The sequence below is a fragment of the Megascapheus bottae genome, chromosome 4 (assembly GCF_031878675.1).
Source record: "Megascapheus bottae isolate mThoBot1 chromosome 4, mThoBot2.hap1, whole genome shotgun sequence".
In the NCBI taxonomy this organism is placed as follows: Eukaryota; Metazoa; Chordata; class Mammalia; order Rodentia; family Geomyidae; genus Megascapheus; species Megascapheus bottae.
The window spans coordinates 69223270-69232216 of record NC_143512.1 but is presented as its reverse complement, the minus strand read 5'-3'; the positions used below and the strand labels follow the sequence as shown (position 1 = coordinate 69232216).

The 8947-nt window shown below is 34.0% G+C and overlaps 1 pseudogene; it reads left to right on the top strand.

The window, feature by feature from the left end:
- Nucleotides 1–1829: 1829 nt before the first annotated feature.
- Nucleotides 1830–2582, top strand: LOC150064624 (high mobility group protein B1 pseudogene; annotated as a pseudogene).
- The last annotated feature ends 6365 nt before the right edge of the window (nucleotides 2583–8947 follow it).

Below are 8947 nucleotides of genomic sequence, written 5' to 3'. Positions count from 1 at the left end.
ACAGAAAGAAGGAAGAAATCAAATAAAAACAGCAGTACCCAGGTTAAAATATATGTTAAGCTTTGCAAATACTGTAAGCAGCAAGACAGCATGAAAGATGGGTATGTCTAACCAATTTATGACATGTTTTCTCCAATATTCATGAACACAGTGAATATTTGCCTAAGGCAAAACACAATGACAAATCCTTAAACTGACAATAATTGTCTAATACAATGGACAACATAATTATAGAGTATAGGCTATTTTATTTACCAAAATCAAGATGCATCCACTACATTTAATGTATCTCTACCTGTGTGAATGCAAACTTCTGAAACAAATGTCAATTATTTCCAAGATCTTAAAAGCCTCTTTAATGCTTTCTTTTCCTTTTGAATTCTTCTTGCAGCATGGTAACTTGAACAAATTCTTTGAATAATTGGCTGGCACTTCCATGGTGAATACCATATCCAATAAGCTACCATCATAAATCCTTCAAAGTTCTTATATTATTGAAAGAAAAGTAAACAAATAAAATTACGTTATACAAAGATTGTGATACTTTGCAACAAGAAATTCATATAACAAAAACAACTGACGTCATTTTATTTAGAGCCATATTCTTTTTGTTAAGCAGAGAAAATGGTCTATTTTCTGTTTGCCAATTATCTTATAGCAATATAGACATTACATTTCACCTTAAGATAAAAGTAAGAAAAAAAAAACTCTTGGGAACTGAATAGATCTTTTCCAAGTAGACTGTGTTCTCACGTACGAACTAGGCAATTATTTTAATTTCTTTCAAAAAACTCCCTAAAATTATTTAATAAAATGCAGTTTAATATCTCATCACCAATTCTTTTTCGGAGATTGCTTTTGAGAAATTATTTCAGACAATTACTTCCGTATTTGATAAGTTTTATTTGTCAATGATCTTCTTACTTCAGACCACATTACTATTTACTATTTTGTTGTTTATGTAGTTCAAATTAGGAGCAAGAAATGTTATTTGTCTTAAGTGTAATTAAAATTTTAATTTTCTCCCTTTCTCCCGTAAGGGTTGACATTTTCCTTCAACATCAGTAATGTTCACCAATTTCTTCATCTGAGCTGAGTGGAAATTTATTAAACTCCACGTAGAGAGATATGTACCTCCAAGAATTTTGCTAAAATCAGAAATACATTTCATTATTTCCTCTAATATGCATTTGCCAGCATATCATGTTATTTTTTCACATTATGAGAAATAAATGTCCAATTTCTTTTTAACTATGAGCTTTAGGTTTTAAAGCATAAATTTCTTTGATTCAATGCATTTTTTCTTACCTTGTTTTTAAAAAACCAATTTGTCTTTTCTTTTTAACTTTTGTAATTGTCATATTTATAACCACCTCAGAGCTTTAGTCTAACTTCAATTAAAATTTTTCTTTCCACAGTTTAGTGACATACTTTGGTAGGACAACTGCAATTATTGACATGTTGTGGCTTCTGTTGTAAGCTTTATTGCTTGTTGAATTGCCTTCAGTGGAGCATGACTTTAATTACTGAGATGTTTCTAATTAGATAACTGTACCAAGACAGGGACAATTGTTCATTCCAATGGTAGCTATTCCTATTATAGGTAAGAATGACAAAAGGCTCTTTCAAAATGAGAGTTACAGAAGGATTCCTTTTCTGGGATTTAAAAAATGAATTTTTCAATGTTACAGAGAGGAGAGAGTGAGGAGGCTGTGTCTGGCTCCTGCTCTCACAACCATTGCAGTACATGGAGCTCCATAGAGACAGCACAGGGGCAAGTGAGAGCCAGACAGGCCCGAGCGACTCTGTGCCTGGCGGAGGAAAAAGTAAACATGGGCAAAGGAGATTCTAAGAAGCGGAGAGGCAAAATATCCTCAAATGCATTTTTTGTGCAAACTTGACGGGAGGAGCACAAAAAGAAACACCGGATGCTTCAGTCAACTTTTCAGAGTTTTCTAAAAAGTGCTCAGAGGTGGGAGACTATGTCTGCTAAAGAGAAAGGGAAATTTGAAGACATGGCCAAGGCGGACAAGGCTTGTTATGAAAGAGAAATGAAAACCTACAACCCTCCTAAAGGGGACACAAAAAAGAAGTTCAAGGATCCCAAATGGCCTCCTTCGGCCTTCTTCTTGTGCTGTTCTGAAGATCGCCCTAAAATCAAAGGGCAGCATCCGGGCCTGTCTATTGGTGATGTTGCAAAAACACTGGGAGAGACAGGAAACGACACGGCTGCAGATGACAAGCAGCCTGAAGAAAAGAAGGCTTCTGAGATGAAGGAAAACCATGAAAAGGATATTGCTGCCTACACAGCTAAAGGAAAGCCGGATGCAGCAAAAAAGGGGGTTGTGAAGGCTGAAAAGAGCAAGAAAAAGAAGGAAGAGGAGGAAGATGAGGAAGATGAAGAGGATGAGGAAGAAGAGGAAGATGAAGAGGATGAGGAAGAAGAGGAAGAGGATGATGATGGATAAGTTGGTTCTAGCGCAGTTTTTTTCTTGTCTATAAAGCATTTAACCCCCCTGTACACAACTCACTCCTTTAAAAAAAAATTGAAATGTAAGGCTGTGTAAGATTTGTTTTTAAACTGTACAGTGTCTTTTTTTGTATAGTTAACATATTACTGAATGTGTCTTTAGATAGCCCTGTCCTGGTGGTCTTCTCAATAGCCACTAACCCTGCGTGGTACAGTATGGGGGTTGTAAATTGGCACGGAAATTTAAAGTAGGCTCTTGTTGGTGCACAGCACAATTTAGTTATATATGGAGACGGTAGTCTTTTTCATCTTCAGTTGTCTGACACAGCTTATATGAAATAATTGTTCTGTTAACTGAATACCACTCTGCAATTGCAAAAAAAAAGTTGCAGCTGTTTTGTTGACATTCTGAATGCCTCTAAGTAAATACAATTTTTTTATTAAAAATGAATCTTTTCTCATCCCATAAGACAATACAGCACACACATGGTTATATCACTCATTCTCTTTCCCAATTTTCCTAAAACATTATCTCCCTTAGCTTGCAAAGGGAGTAAATTTACACACATAATTGAATCATCACCCCAAGTTTATGAATTAGGTTTATTTTTAATAAAAGACTGGGGCAAAAAGTGATTAGGCAATTTCCCAAAGAATCAATAGTATCTTCACCTTGTCCCTTTTATTTTGTTTTCATATCAAAAGAATCATCTATGACCACCTACAGTATCATCCAAGGAATAAAATGTTCTTTCATTGCTGCCCTTTTGATCTTATTTGACAGTTCTGCTGATGAGGTAAAATGGAGTTGTCAACCAGTTTCATCACAATTTTAGGTGATATATAAAAACATTTGGAAAGTTTAGTGTGTGTGTGTGTGCGTGTGCGTGTATGTGTGTGCGCGCGTGTGTGTGTGTATTGTATACATAAAAATGACAATTTAAATACTGTCAATACTTTTTCAAAATGTCTAATGCAGCAATTCAGGATGTATCTGAAAATTGTCATAAACTTTTCTCAAAGGTTCAAACATAGCTTTACTTTAATCATGAGCAAAGATTTGTTAATAAAGTAGGAAATAATTTTACTGCCAATGGACATTTTAGTAACTATAACATCATTTGCAGGCCTGGATATATAAAGACCTCCAAAACATAAACACAAAATACAAACAATCCAATAAGTAAATAGGCAAATAGATGAATGACTTCTGAAAAGACCTACAAATGACCAATATATACATGAAAATGTGTTCATCATCTTGGCCATAAAGGAAATACAAATTAAAAGGGATATTCTATCTCTCCTCGATCAGAAGAACCATAATGAAGAAAGTAACAATGGTTATGACAATACCAGGAAGTAGGACCTGCTCTACAATATCAGTGAGAATATAAATTAATGTAGTAACTATTGAAGTAAGTATGGAAGCTGCTCTAAAAATTAAAATTAAATTTTTACATGATCCTGCTCTACCAGTCCTGCATATATCTGACAGAATTCATCCACTTAAAATAGAGACACCAGGACACTCATGCTTATAGAAACATTGTTATAGGGAAACATCTTGGTGTACATGAATGAATGAATGGATAAAGAAAATTACATATATACATACATACATATAAATTATTCCGCTATAAAGAATAATATTTTACCATTTGCAGTTAAGTGGATAGAATGAGAAAGAGAGAGAGGAAGGGGAGGGGAGAGAGAAAGAGAGAAAACGTGAAACATTTCGTATTTCTCTCATATGTGGACTATAAACCTAAATATTGGGAAGAGTTAAGAACATTTGAGGATAGGGCACAGTGCCACTCCCCTAGAGGGGACATTGGGATTCCAGTGACAGTCTATGCCTTGGCTGCCAGCACAATGTAATAAGGACATGTAATGCGTAGTACAATCTCTGACACCATGCACACCATGCAGAAAATAAAGCTATTCTCCTTTAATGTTGATTTCCAGGTGTTGTGTTGCTTCAAAGGAAAGCTAACCAACATATTCACAAGAGTATCAGCTTCGGTGATAATAGAAAGAGTGAGGGTGAACATAGAAGGCATCCAATACCCTGAAATTACTCTTAAAGTAATCCTCACTCTGAGTGAGAAGAGATAGAGGAATACACAAAGTTGTTAGGAGGGATGAGCTAACAAAGCAGCATTTCATCCTCTACTGATGATCATACTTAGAGATGAACAATAAAATTTTGTTGAGTCATAGGGGAGGTCTATGTTAAGTCTTGGCATTTACCCAATTATCCAGAAACAAGGACATACTAAATCCACCAGCACAGCAATGTTTATTGCAGCACTATTTACCATAGCAAAGATATGGAACCATCCTAGATGTCCCTCAGTTGATGAGTGGATCAACAAGATGTGGTATTTGTACACAATGGAATTCTATGCTGCTGTCAGAAAGAATGACATCTCCCCATTTGTTAGGAAATGGAAAGACTTAGAAAAAATCATATTAAGACTCAAAGGAACTTAAGCTCAATGGTTTCCCTCATTTGTCATAATCAGTAGAAACCTTGGGCTCTCCTAGCAGAGATTTACAATAGAGCAAAACCTTGATACAAAAGGCCATATAGTAGGACGCTGAATGAAAGGATCTCTAGGATATAGAAACATAAACCATATAATGAATGATTGTTGTTCTTAAGGTACTATGTCATCTCTCATCTCTTTTGCTGTCCCTTGGTTATCTCATATTGTTACAGTATCTCACTTTGTTACCTGATATATTGGATATATTTGTATTTGGTTATTTGAAATTGGATAGGGAAGGGAGGAAAACAAGATGAGGGTTGGGGGTGGGGGGAAGGGAAATGGGGACCAAGACATGTGAAAGGGTATCAATGTATGGGAATTCATGCACCATCTATCTGGCAAATATCATGTAACCCTTCTATTAATTACAATAAAAATATATGAAAAAATTACAAAAAAATAAAATTTTATTGAGACAAAAACACTTAGGAATGATAAAGAAAGAGAATTTAAATTTGGTTTATATGATACCATTGTGGCCAAATGTACACACTTATTTTTGTTTGTTTTGTTGTTGTTGTTCCGATACAATTTTCAGATACAATGTTACTACTTTGCATAGGCTGTTCACAAACTTGTCAGAGAAACACATTTAAGATGGGCTCCGATATTGCTGTTTTAATGGAAAGATAAAGGAAGTTAAACACTTTTTTAGACAAAACCAGTAGGATTTGCTGACATGAGGAGAGAAAAGGAGAATTAATGAAGAATCCAAAATCTTGAAGTTGTTGGTTGGGTGAATGATGATACCATTAAACAAGACAGGAACCATGAAAATGCATCCGGACTGTGGTTCTGATGATGACAAGCTCAGTTCTTTGTTGAATTAAATTGAATTGCTGATGAAACACTTAAATGGGTTGCCCCATGGACGAGGAAGATTGAGTCTGTTCAGCAAGTGAAACAGATTCTTTATGAGCATAATATCTTTCCTGGTAAATTTTTCCACAAACATTAGGGGAAATTATGCATATGAAATAAAGTCATAATGCAGTATTTAGGATTTCCATTTGTAATGGATGATAGGTTTTGTTTTTATTTTTTATGTATCACATATGGAAAATATCCTTGGATGTGGAAATTACATTTTATGTATTCTATACATTTTCTACTTCAATCATTAGAAATGGAATATCTAAATGACTGTGATTTTTTCCATATTGTTACTCTCCATTAAGGAATAAATACTTTACTTTTGTTCCTAGTCTTCTTAAACATTAAAAACATGGTGGACACTAAAGTAAGACATGAATGTCATATATATTTTTCCTTTTTTATTAGTGCTGGGGATTCAATTTAAACCTTTCAACATGATAAGAAAACATCTCATTACTGAGTTCCACATGTAACCTTGATCCACATGAGATAAATTGAGGGGATGAAATGGAAAAGATGCAGAGAGAATGATGAAAGGGATGATGTTGATTATGACACATTGAATCCTCTTTGAGTAACTTCTTCAGAATATGTGTGTGTGCTCCAGTTTCTATGCGAACCTTTACGAATTTTCCTACAGATTAAAACCTATATGTATTTGAGCAAAATTTATAAACCCTCTTGATTTAGATTAATTTCTAAGTGAGTAATAAAATAGTATGCATATATTTGTGCATTCTGATGCTATATAACAGAGATATATGACTACTATTTCACAGATGTCTTTGAAAATTTCTATTACTTTAAACCAGAATGTGAACTTCTATATGCATTTTTAACCTCACCATCTCTAGTAATATTTTCAGCCTTTATATTTTTATGGTTTTCTTTGTTTACTGCAAGGATAAATAAATAGAAAGGAGCTGTTAAGTATTTAACTGATTGATCTTGTGATTTTGTAACAGCTCACATCATATCTAGAAATTATCCCATTCTGATGTGGGGATTGCATTATCTCAAATTGCCTAGAATTGTAACAACTTATCAAATGCTGCAGTTAGTTCATCCTCACTGTAATTGTCTTTTCCTCTGTGTTACATTACCTAAGGAAGAGTCTAGAGAGATTCTATTTCCTATCCTTCCTGATTCATTTGGTTCCGTGCTGTTTGGCATTAAGCAGTTGAAAGAATGAAGTAGACAGTGCTTTCTGCCTGTTTGGCTCACTATTTTTCAGTAAAACAGTCAGGTTGTGCAATTGGTACACAAGCCTGAGTGAAGTTTAACAAGAGGAGTTCAAATTATACCAAAGCAAATTAGACTTGCCTATACACTTGTGTTCTCCAAGACATACTGTGGTAAGTTTTCATTTATGGAATAATGTCAAAAGAAAAATGATACAAATCAAAGCATTAATTACCTTGGTGAAGAAAACAAAACTAACATAAAGTTCCATAAAACTACCTGAAGAAACTCATTACAAATTGTTTTGCTATTTAATATTTACATCAGATTTTTTGCACTAATATGTGAAGATTTTATTCACAATTCATAAAACAAGCAAAAATAAACTAAATGTGGTGCTAATGAAATATACATAATAGAGTGCCAAGTGTGGGCGGGTCACACTTGTAAGTCCGAGCTATTCAGCAGGCTGAGATCTGAGGATCATGGTTCAAAGCCAGACTGGTCACTAATGTCTGTGAGACTCTTATTTCCAACTAGCCACCAGAAAACCGGAAGTGGTGCTGTGGCTCAAGGGGTAGGGCTGTAGCCTGGAGCTGAAGAGCTCAGGGACAGCACCCATGCCCAGTTTAAGTCACACAACAGACAAAAAAAAATAAAAATACATATTTGAAATATGGATTTTTTCTGCATTACAGAAGACATGAAAAGTAAAAAAAACAGTTTTATTTAAAACACCAATTGAGAAATTTTATTTTTGCAACCTATTTAGGAAATCAGATACATCTGTTATGGGGATGAACAGTGAATTTCTATGTATTAATCCACACAGGTTAATATTTTGGCAAAAATTCAGTTAGTTATTGACTTTAACTGTAAAATAAAGATATTTTCACATTTTGTGAGATTTTCAGAAGTTTAAAACCAATATAAGTAAATTAATCAAAAGATGTTGACTTTAGGGGCCCAGAGTTTGGCCTAGTGGTTAAAGTGCTTGCCTAGCATGCACAAAGACCTGGGTTCAATTCCTCGGTACCACATACATACAAAAAAAAAAAGCCGGAAGTGGTGCTGAGGCTCAAGTGGTAGAGCTCTAGCCTTGAGAAAGTCTAAGGACAGTGCTCAGGCCCTGAGCTCAAGCCCAGGACTGGCAAAAAAAAAGATGTTGACTTTATTTAAATAACATATTAATGTTATGTAAAATATATTTTTATGAATCATGCTTTGAACTTTAAGATATGCATTATTAGAATTCATATATGACTTTCCATAAACCTTCTTTGATTCAACTTGTAAATTTTAAATATTTTTGTCACCTGTTTTACAGTCTTCTAATCATTTTTCTAAAGTACTTTTTCATCATTATATCCTTTCTTTAGTTGATATTTTACTGATTTGCAGGTTATAATATTACTTAATTACCAAAACAAGTTACAAACTTAAAATGATTTACAAGATTTGATTTGGAAAATGAAACAAGTTACAGCCAGGAAGAAATAGAATTTAAGAGAAAAATTAGTAAGATGAAGAGACAATTTGTGATTTTTAACAAAAATGACAAATCATGCTTCCTTACAGAAAATAAATTTAAGTAAAATAAGATTAGATTATTTAATCTATAAATAAAGTGAAGCTAAAAACCTAATGAGAATGAAAAGCTTTTGGAAAGTGTTAGTCACACAATAACCAAAATGGACAATGAATTTCACACATCGTTTCTTTGTGTAAACCTTTTAAAACACATATTTCAGGCAACTTGATCTATCAGAAATTAGGAAAAAGGGGAAGGATGCTATGGAATCTATAACAAAATGACCAAAGATAAAACTTTTGATATCATCCATCTGGTGAAGACATAGCAGAA